Below are 11,789 nucleotides of genomic sequence, written 5' to 3' on the forward strand. Positions count from 1 at the left end.
GCTGTTTTAATAGTGTAACAGTTCATTTCCTCTGGATCCCTGTCACAGGATTTCTTACAGAGCAGTATACAAGATGGAATTTACTTTTGGATTGGATTGAACATTTCTCATCCACAAAATACGTGGACCTGGCTGGATGGCACCCCATTAAATCTACAATTGTGAGTGTTTGGCATTTGAGTGTGTGTGTGTGCCCAGTCATGTCCAACTCTTTGCGACCCTATGGACTGTCGCCTGTCAGGCTGCCCTGTCCATGAATTTTCCAGGCAAGAATACTGAAGTGGGTTACACTCCAGAGGATCTCCCCCACCCAGGGATTAAACCAGGGTCTCTTGCATCTCCCTCATTGGCAGGCAGATTATTTAACACTGCATCACCTGGCATTTGAGTACTATAGGGGGAACTTAATAGTTCAACAGCCAGTCCCTACTGGGGGCTGCCTGAACCTGCAGGGAGCCAACTTGTTCCTACAGATTGAAGACTTTAATCTTTGTTAGTGTGTAAATGATCAGGAAATTTGCCTTAGAGAAACAGACTCCTAAACTAATTTATTTTCATATTTGGCTTTCTTTTAGCTTACAGATAATGCTAGAGGTATAAATGGAAAATCATAATCAATGCAAAATTCTCTAAATTTAAATTCTTATTATGTATTTCTTAAGAAAAGAGGTTTACAGAATAATTCTTATCTTTTAAATTGGAATATAACTGCTTTGCAATGTTGCATTAGCTTTTGCTGTAGTACAGCATGAAATGGTCACATGTATACATATATCCCCTCTCTCACATGCAAAATGAAGATCTTAGAAGACTGCTATGATCTGCATGTTTGTATCACCCAAAAATTCATGTGTTAAAATCCTAACCATAATGTATTAATACACCATGATGTATTAAGAAATAGGACCTTTGAGAGATGCTTAAATCATGAGGGTGGAGCTTTCACAAAGGTAGTTTCCCCCACCCCAATAACGGGGAAATATTAAGGAAAAAGTTATATGTAACACAACAGACAGCCATTTGACTCTCTTCAAATTCTATTATCCCAATAAACAATATCTGTATCTATTTTATGTACCTCGTTCATTTCTGTTTAAATTCTATGGGTAGAGAGTACTGAATCTTTGGGGATTCTGTGCTAATCCTCAAAACACAGGCAGAAGGTTTGGAGTGTCCAGGGCAAAAACTTCTACTCTCATTATCAAGGCTTGGAGGATCATTAAAAGTTGATTTAACTTCTTGAAAATTTGAAATTTTGTGGTATCTCGTAAAGAGATGTGATGTGGAGGAAACGAAGAAAGAAAATAGAGAAGTTTGAGAGTGATACAGCAGACTTTAGCAGGCTGGCTGAGGGGGGAAGTAAAAATTGCTCAAAAGAAGGAAGTCACCCAGCAAATGAATATTCTTAACCAGAGACTATTTACAATATCTTGTGTTAAAATTCGTACTCTGTACTCACATATGCCACAATCTCTGTACACCCTCCACACTAAATTAACTTAAAAAATTTATCTTTGATTATTTTTAATGGATATCGCCCAGCATATTTTTTTCTAGAAAATCAGCATGACCCTTTTTTATTTTTAAATATTTTATTTTTAAGTTTGGTTGGAGTATAGTTGATTTAACATGTCCTATTTGCTTCAGACAGAGAAGGCGATGGCACCCCACTCCTGTACTCTTGCCTGGAAAATCCCATGGATGGAGGAGCCTGGTGGGCTGCAGTCCATGGGGTTGCAAAGGGTCGGACACGACTGAGCGACTTCATTTTCACTTTTCACTTTCATGCATTGGAGAAGGAAATGGCAACCCACTCCAGTGTTCTTGACTGGAGAATCCCAGGGACGGGGGAGCCTGGTGGGCTGCAGTCCATGGGGTCGCAAAGAGTCGGACACAACTGAAGTGACTTAGCAGCAGCAGCATCATTAGCTTCAGATGTACAGTAAAGTGAATCAGTTATGCATATATCCACTCCTTTTACCATTATATTTTTCGTATAGAATGTGATGCTCTGCCACCCACATGCAAACCTGCTTAGAATTATTAATTTGCTAATCTGATTAAGTTGAGTATTTTCTGATTTCTAAGGTATTTTGCAGCTTATTTGTTTAAGACAGGAAAAGTTGGTTTGAACATCATGGAAAAACAGAATTTAGGGGAAGTTTCCTTCTTTTATGTTAAGGATAAAGAATCTGGGTATATCCTTATACACCCACATGCACAGAAATTTTCTTGTTGAAGTGTCTATGTGAGTTTACAAATTTTAAAAGGGAGTTGATCTTTTGTAGAAGCAAAGAGGCTCATTACAAACAGTGAAAAAAGATTTTGGAAAGGTCTCATTCTATTCTGGCTCCTATAACAAAATACCACAGGCTGGGTAGCTTATAAACAACAGAAATGTATTTCCCACAGTTCTGGAGTGTGGGATTCCAAGATAAAAGTACCTGAATGATCTTGTTTTGTTAAGAGGATTCTTCTTGGTTTGCAGCCAGAGCCTTCTCAACATGTTCTCACATAGTGGAAGGGGCTGGAGATCTCTCTAGAACCTCCTTTGTAAGGAAATAATCCCATTCGTGAAGGTTCCACCCTCATGACTTAAGCATCTCTCAAAGGTCCTAATTTCTAAAATATCATTTTGAAGTTAGGATTTTAACATATGAATTTTGGGGTGATACAAACATGCAGATCCTAGTAGTCTCCTAAAATCTTTAGTTTTTTCATGATGGGATGGATTGGGAAACCAATGTTTCTTACATTTTAATTTTCATTTTAATTCCACATAGTAATGATATTTACAAATGACTGTTTAGGTTAGAAAACTATTTAGAGGAACTCCTTCATTAAATAAATTGCTTTTAATGTGCATTTGCTCTCTAAATATTGCAATGTCTCAAAACTCCAGATTGGAGAGTACATTCTTCCTAAGAAGAGAGAAAACACAAGATACACAGAGTTGTGCTTTTAGCAGAGTGAGAACAGATGTCTGGGAAAGAGTCCAGCTTTCATGGGAGTCACTAGCATGTTGCCTTTTCCTCCATAGATTTCAAGTTCTTGGCGAGGTTGAAGATGATGCTTGTGCTTTGATAACAAAAAAGGGTGTTTTTTTCTGAAAAGTGCCCCATTCAGAATTACTGGATTTGTCAAGGTTTCGTTCCTTCATCTACAGACAATGACCTCTGAATTGATCACAGGTATAAATCTTCCTGTTTAAAAAAAGTATGCATTTTTGTGGAAACACTTTGTTTCTACAACAAATATTATTGTGGTAGTGCTGATAATAGTGTGGACGTGGGTCACTACCCATCAAGGCAATGACTCTACCTGAGGACTGAAATGACATTTTCATAGTCATCTCTCATGAATGATACTGACTGTTTCAGACAGAAACTATTGCTTTGTGTCCTCAAGAATTCTCTCCCTACACCTTGCCTTCACCATTAATGGAAAAACTTTTTACTTTTTCAAAGACAAGCCATTGGATGTTACATTTTCGAATTTTCTACCATTGAATCTACACATTTGTCTGTGTCTTGTCACTTTTTTCTCTCCGTTTCCAAAAAGAAAAAAAAAAAAAAGCCATACTTCTTTCTATCTAAATCAGATCTCCAAGTCTACGGTCAGGATTGCATCCATTTAAGTTTTTTCAAGGAGATCCCTTCCTTGATTATGCCTTCTTTAACCTCTCTCTTCTTATGCCTTCCTTTACAAGAAAATTGTTCATTAACCACATGCGTCTTTTGGTTTCCACCCAGTTTTCCTCATCCCTTTTAAGTCAAATTTCCTAAACATTTTTATACTTGCCTTCCTCTTTCTGTTCCTCAGTCCACATTCTAAAATGTAGTTTGTGCTTTTCCTACTATTGCACTGAAATGTTCTCTCCACACTTTAGACTAAATATAGTCAGGACTGTTTACTTTCACTTTATCTCTCAGCAGTGTTGCTCATTGTTGACCTGGCATTCATTTTTGAAATATTTTTTAACCTTAGCACCTATGATGCAAAGTTTTCTTGAAATTCTCTCTACCTGTCCAACTAGTCCTCTTCAGTATTTTCTGCAACATCTATTCTCTCGTCTGGTCTCTTAAATAATGATATTCCTCAGAGTTCTTGTGGATCCTCTATTACACGCAACTATTGGCTAAACTCATCCACTCTATAACTTCAATTGCTATCAATTTATTTTATTTTTAAATAATTTTTATTGACGTGTAGTTAATTTACAATGTTGTGCTAGTTTCAAGTGTACAGCAAAGTGAATCAGTTATCAGTTCAGTTCAGTTCAGTTGCTCAGTCATGTCGGACTCTTTGCGACCCCATGGACTGTGGCATGCCAGGCTACCCTGTTCATCACCAACTCCCAAAGCTTGCTCAAACTCATGTCCATCGAGTCAGTGATGCCATACAACCGTCTCATCTTCTGTCATCCCCTTCTCCTCCTGCCTTCAGTGTTTCCCAGCATCATGGTCTTTTCCAATGAGTCAATACTTTGCATCATGTGGCTAAAGTATTGGAGTTTCAGCTTTAGCATCAGTCCTTCCAATGAATACTCAGGACAGATTTCCTTTAGGATTAACTGCTTTGATCTTGCAGTCCAAGGGACTCTCAAGATTCTTCTCCAACACCACACTTACAGTTATACATATACATATATTCATTCTTTTTTTAAAGAGTCTTTTTTACATATAGGTCATTGCAGAGTATTAAGTAGAGTTCCTTGTACTATACAGCAGGTTCTTATCAGTTATACATATAAAACAATTAATTTTATTTGTAGTTGAGTGTATATGTTGGGGCTTCCCTGGTAGCTCTGTGGTAAAGAATTTGCTTTCAACACATGCGGGTTCGATCCCTGGGTCAGGAAGATCCCCTAGAGAAAACCCACTCCAGTATTCTTGCCTTTGAAATCCCATGGATGGAGCAGCCTGGCAGGCTACAGTCCTTGGGGTCACAAAAGAGTCGGACACAACTGAACTACTAAACAAGGATGTATATGTCAGTCCGAATCTCCCCAATTCATTGACTACTCCCAAACCCATACTTCTAGCCCAGACCTTATTACAGAGGATTGCCCATTGGACATCTCTATATACATCTACATCTCAAGACCCATTAACTAATGAACTTAAACAGATTAGCTTAGTGGATTGGTAGCAACATGCTCACTCTAGTTCAAGCCAGAACTTTTGGAGTCAACCATGACTTCCTCCTTCTCTCTCTCAATAATCAAAAATTCTTTTAAACCCTGTCAATTTTATCACACTATTATTTCTGGAGTCTGTCTCTATACAGACTTTATTAATCACCCAATCATCTTGGATTATTGCTCTAGCTTTTCTGTCTGCTGCAGTCCATTCTCCATGTTGTCATCATGGTTTAGATTCTTTGAACCTCACATCCCCTACATTACTTACCACCTAATTTCCTTCAGTGGCTTTTCACTGTTTAAACCTTTTACCAACTCCTCCAGCCACTCTTTATTCCTCCCCCACCTCCATGCTGGTAATGATGCAAGCACACTAACCCTGTTTCGGTTCCTCAAATGTGGCATGCTGTCTTTTGCCTCTAATCTAATTATATGTTTGCCTCAGCTCAACAAACACTGTTCCCTTTCTCACTCTTCTGTTCAACTCTTCCTTATTTTTCAGGTCACCAGTGAAATGTCATTTGCAAGAAAATACTTCTGTGACTATTGTCCACTCCAGGCTAAATTGTAAGGATTTAATATATATTTTCATAGTTCCCTGTGCTGATTTTAATCTTAACATTTAAAATCTTTTTTTTTTCTTACCCATTGTTTAATTATTCATATTTCTTCATGTGCTGTAAACTCTGAAAAGTGAATAATCCTCATCATTGTGTGAACAAGATGTGTGATTCATACTGGTAGATAAGTACTTTTTATGTTATCAAGTATGTATTTGCAACATGTTCCCCAGCATCATTTTTACTTGTTAGGTAGACTTTTCCCTAGTTTTGATAAACAAAACTTGCATACAGAGAAATAAAGTCACTGCTGTTTTTTTTCTTTTTTAAAATAAATAGCAGTGTTAGATTTACAGACTAATAAATAAAAATTTCCGGGTTTCTTGCTTGTTTGTGCTTTTAACCAAGAACCTACATTGAGGCTTGGAGCTGAGAGATTACTAATGTTTGCTGATTGACTTTAAATTCACCAACAGAACTATTTTAAGGTCTTAGATCCATTAACAGCAAAATTTAAAGATCATAAAAGAATTTTAAAAATTTATTTCAAGTTCATATGTATAAACAGAAATAATTATAGCTTTGTAGGGAAAGAAATATAAAATGTTCAACTCAAAAAATTTAAATGCAAAGAGCATAAAACTATGCTTACTTAATATAACAAATGCAAAAATATGTACCGTTTTATTAATATGAACATTTGAGAAATGTCAAAAAAATTGATAAACGTTACAGTTGAAGGGAAGGGGAGAAAGATTAAGAGATCTGAGGATCTCTTGTTTCAATGATTTTTGAAACACTGGTTTTGATGCAAACGTTTAAACATTTAAATATTAAAATATGAAAGAATTAGTCTGTTTGCACATTGAGTATTGCCTTGGAAAGAAAGTGAAAGTCATTCAGTCGTGTCCAACTCTTTGCTGTCCGACTCTTTCTTTGCTGTCTGTCCGACTCTGCTCTCCGTTCCACTCTTGGCTCTCCGTTCGACTCTTTCTTTGCTGTCCGTCAGACTCTTTGCTGTCCGTCGGACTCTTTGCTCTCCGTCCAACTCTTTCTTTGCTCTCCATCCGACTCTTTGCTGTCTGATTCTGTGACCCCATGGATTATTCAGTCCATGGAAATCTCCAGGCCAGAATACTTGAGTGGGTAATCTTTCCCTTCTCCAGAGGATCTTCCCAACCCAGGGATTGAACCCAGGTCTCCCACATTGCGGGCGGATTCTTTACCAGCTGAGCCACAAAGGAAACCTGAGACTACTGGAGTAGGTAGCCTGTCTGTTCTCCAGCAGATCTTCCCGACCCACGAATTGAACCAGGGTCTCCTGCATTGCAATCTATGCCTTACATCAAACCAAAAACACAACTCCCAAGAAGATAAGAGAATCGATAACTAAAATCCGAATAGTAAGCTACCCATAAGTATTGAATTACTATTCTGGGACATCCGTCCATAGATACCACATATTAATGGAGTTCATATCCCCATTTCCAAGTGAGCCCTCTTTTTTTCCCAACAAATTGAATGATAAGGTTTGAAGATTTATTAACCACTATTGCTGTCGAGTTACTTAAATCCTGTCTGACTCTTTGTGACACCATGGACTGCAGCACACCAAGCTGCATGTGGTTCTCCAGGCAAGAATACTGGAGGGGATTGTCGTTTCCTTCTCCTAAGTGATTCCTCTCAAGTCAAATGAAGTGTCACATGTTCACTCTCACGCAATGATGAGGTTATATTTCTCATTTTTCTCCATTTACATTCAGTAGTGTTGAACACTTTGGGTTTCCCATTAATCATTGTAAAAATTAGCATGTTACTTTCCTGCTTTATTTATGCTTATTAGTATATAAATACATATATACATGTGTATCTTTATATTTACATGCATATGCATTATACTTAAAGTATAATAAAAATTATAATCAAGGATAAAAAAGTTTTCACTCTTAGAATTTGTCTTCTCATAATTTGAGAAATTAAATGTCCAATTCTAATCATACTTATCTATTATCGCCCCCCAATGGACATGTGAGAGAATATTTGTGATTTTATTTAAAAAACACCAAAACTCTCAATTTGTTTTTACAAAGTAACTTTATTTTAATACTAATTCATACACTTAGGGCAGGCTTTTAAAAAATCTATGTCACTAAGTAATGAAAGAGCATTAGGCCCCATAAAAGCCATGAGTCATACAAAGGGATTTTTTGACATTGTTACTCTATTGTTAGAGAAGGCTGATACAATGACCATATAATTTTTAAAATCATAACTTGAAACAGTGTATTTTTCTATTTGATTTTGGACACTCCAGTATTAGAAGGCTTACAGGTCTAATATGTGAGTATTGCAGCATCTATATCCTAGAAAATATGCATTGTTCTCATTTTATGCTTCTGCAAACATACGTGAACGGATTTATGTGTCTGAAGTTAAACTGTTGCTGCACCGGTGCTCTCAGAGGCCCAGATTCAGCTCTCTGACCAAACCAAGATGACCTTAAACTTCACCTAAAAAGCAATAAGTAATATAGAAACAAATGATTTTTTCATTAGGCAGATAACTGTCGTCTTTGCCACCATGCACTTTTCCTCGTTTTGTCATGTGAGCTTACAGCTGAGATCTGTGCACCTCTGTCTGCATCCGTGTCACATACCAGCCCAGACTCTCTCCTGAATTCTAGAACTGTACATCCCACTTCCTGTGAAGCATTTCCCCCTGGAATTCCTGCCAACTCCTAAAATTCAGTAATTCCAAAATATCCTTTTCCTGCTGTGTCAGTTAGTAATCCCACTGTTCCTCTGATTGACTTCCTAATGGGAAACATGGAATTTATTTTTTTTAAACATCTATTCTTCATTTCATTGTCTGATATTTTCTGGGAGTTTATCTCTGAAAGAGTTTCTGAGTCACTTCACTCGTCTCTATTCTTCCTACCACCATTTCTGACACTGCTCTTATCGTTTCTTCTTTCAATCAATTGAAAAGACTTTCAAATAATTTCTTGACCCTTCAAGTATCTAGTTAGAGAAATAACCTAAAGGTACTTGAAGTTTAGAGCATCAGTTCTAAACTTCACTACTTCAGTTAGTATAGCAAATAATTCCCCTTGAATCTGGCCCTGGGTCTCCTTCCCTCTTTTCCTCCCTCCCCGATCCCCACTCTCAGCTCCAAATTTTATTCTTTCCCCTCTCATTCTGGTGCTTCCAGACATTTATAGCTTCTCAGTTTTGTAGCATTTGCTAACCTCATATATGCTTTTCACTCTGCTGCCAGTGTTTTTCCTGAAAATGTTCTTCCTTGAATATCTCCACTTTCTTAACTTGTCAATTAAAAAATATCTTCTCTAGGCACCTCTTTCTCAAATTTCGGACACTTTCTTTCTTGTGCTACCAGTGAACCTTGCATGCTTCATATCCATTTGATTTTGTACTTCTTACACTGATAATTCAGTGTTTGAAGGTTCATCTATTCAGTGTCTGCTTTTCTAAACAAATTATAGGCAATGCTAAGTTTCTTGTCCCATTTATTCTATTCTAGTTTTCAATTAAAATAATTTTATTTACTCCCAATACGGGAGAACAATGAAGTAATAACACAGCACAAGCTGTTAAAATTAAGACCTTAAGAACAAAGTCCTGAGTTTTCTAAGAAACCATGCAATGGTTGGTTTTAATTAGGAAAGAGATTTTCTCTTTGTCTTTTATGTGACTCTGTATGGTTCTTTCCCCTATTCATGTTGAGATTGAAATAATCAAATAAACATTTATAGACAATGGGAACGAGGAGAGAACAGAGAGGAAAACAAAATGAGAATGAGGGTGAGAAGAGAGCTTAGAAAAATGGAAATTGATATGGTTGATAACAGAAGATGTAACAATGAGACTCTGCTAAGTTATTTTCCTAAATTCTTACAAGTCCAGTATGTGTTCTCTTTTTACAACTGTTTAAATTTCTATCAATGAGTATACATGAAGCACCCATAGGATGCAGAACACAGATTTCACAATTATTTCAAGAAAACAATGTTTTACAAAGAGATATTGGTAACCTTGAGTAACCATGAAGATAATATCTTCATGTACAACTTAATTTCATTTTCTCAAATAGAGAGCAGTTTGCGCAGCAAGGTTCAAATCACTTCCTCACCCACCTGCTCCCCAAAGTTGTACTATTCAGGATGTCCATCGCACAATAGGTCCTTGGCATTCACAAATAGCACTCTGCGAGTTCACATTGTTTACTCATCACGTTGATTCTGTCACATGACAGTCTGAATGTGAAATCTTTTTATTACTATTTCATTTTTTCTTCTATGTGTTCGGTGTGTGAAAGTGATTCACTCAACTAGTAAGTCAACATGTTATGCACTATTCTTGTGTTGAACTACACTACATTATTCATGAGTGAATCTCATGAAGTTATGCAAATATTGCAAAACTAAAAGAAAATCAACTAGGACTGATAATGAAATTAACAGTAAAAATATCAGAATTCTTACTTAACAAAACAAGCAATTTTGAATGACATTAGTCAATTCATATTATTAAATCTCTTGAAATGTCATCGAAAATTTTCATACATATTTTAATGTATTACCTATCAGATTTGATTCTAAAAGCAATTTGGGAACTTTTAAATAAATATGGCATATACATCTTGAATGCCAAGAATGTAACAGATTTACAAAAATTGACTTAGAGGTTTTGAGTGAAATATCAATGAACATTTCTAAGCATGAATTTCATGTACCTTTATATTAACATATCTATTTCTGAAGGAATAAAAATTACATTTTAGGTAAAGTATGTTAAATCTAGGCTGGCTTAACTTTTTGATGTGCATATGTCTGGTTTGCTGCAAATCCATTTTCTAACTAAATGGGTACTGGCACTGCTGATCCCAATTTTGTGTAAATAGGCACATTCACCAATCCCAATTATTTTAAACCTGAAACAAAACACAAAAGGGAAAAAAAAAAAAAAGGGCCACAGAATGAGTGGATACTGAAGAAAATTATTGTCTTCTCTCAGATTTTATTCTAACCCAACATCATATTATTTGAATATAAAGCAAACTGAATTCATATGTTTTGCCTGTCCTAAAACATAGCTTTATAAACTGTATAGTCCTTGGAATTCTCCTGGCCAAAATACTGGAATGGGTAGCCATTCCCTTCTCCAGGGGATCTTCCCAACCCAGGAATCAAACCCAGCTCTCCCACACTGTAGGCAGATTCTTTGCCTTCTGAGCCACAAAGGAAGCCCGAGAATACTGGAGTGGATAGCCTATCTCTTCTCCAGGGGATCTTCCCAACCCACTAGTCAAACTGGGGTCTCCTGCACTGAAGGCAAATTCTTTACCAGCTGAGCTACCAAGGAAGCCCTTATACACTCAAAATATCAATAATCTATATGATGAAGAAGGGAAGGCTCTATTACCAAATACATTTTAAATGTTGTATAATATTCTAATTATTTAACATCTTTGAAAACTAATTTTTATTTCACCTGTATTATTATGGAATAATACATATTACACCTCTCACAGTTTCTGTACAGGTTGGATGGTACAATGATTATATGAAACATTGTGTTTGGAATATTATGGGCTTTAAATAATTTGTAGAATAACTTGTGTTACCATTTTGCTTCCTGGGCTCATTTTTTCTCCACCAGACGGAAACTTCCAGGAGAACAGTGTATGGATTATAACTCAGATCTCTCCATGATGGGAAAGGCTCTAAGCACCAGTTTCAGGGGTGTCAGTTATATACTCAGGACTTACCAGTCCTGGTTGTATAGCATTCCATCAATCCACTTCCAAGTCTGCCCTGGTTTTCACCTCAGTCCAATCCAATATTGAGAATGGTCAGAATATCGCTTCAGGAAATTCTTTAATAAAGAATATTTATAGAATAAATAGCAAATGCCTCCTTCTTTTGAATTTTTTGGTCTAAGTCATTATACATAAAAAAAAAAACAAAAAACAAAAAACACAGACTTTCAGATTTGGAAATGATCTCAGGGTGACTTTGCCCTTCTCTGGTTCATGACTCAATTCACAGGTTATGTTACTTTTGTAAC

At 36.5% G+C, this 11,789-nt stretch overlaps 1 long non-coding RNA gene across 1 annotated transcript; it reads left to right on the plus strand.

The window, feature by feature from the left end:
- The first annotated feature begins 37 nt into the window (after nucleotides 1-37).
- Nucleotides 38-11,587, plus strand: LOC129641376 (uncharacterized). The gene is made up of 4 exons (XR_008709313.1): nucleotides 38-161; nucleotides 3,041-3,191; nucleotides 5,646-5,710; nucleotides 11,382-11,587. It is a non-coding gene; the product is annotated as an uncharacterized LOC129641376 (long non-coding RNA).
- Nucleotides 11,588-11,789: the final 202 nt, after the last annotated feature.

The sequence above is a fragment of the Bubalus kerabau genome, chromosome 1 (genome assembly GCF_029407905.1).
Source record: "Bubalus kerabau isolate K-KA32 ecotype Philippines breed swamp buffalo chromosome 1, PCC_UOA_SB_1v2, whole genome shotgun sequence".
Taxonomy (NCBI): domain Eukaryota; kingdom Metazoa; phylum Chordata; class Mammalia; order Artiodactyla; family Bovidae; genus Bubalus; species Bubalus kerabau.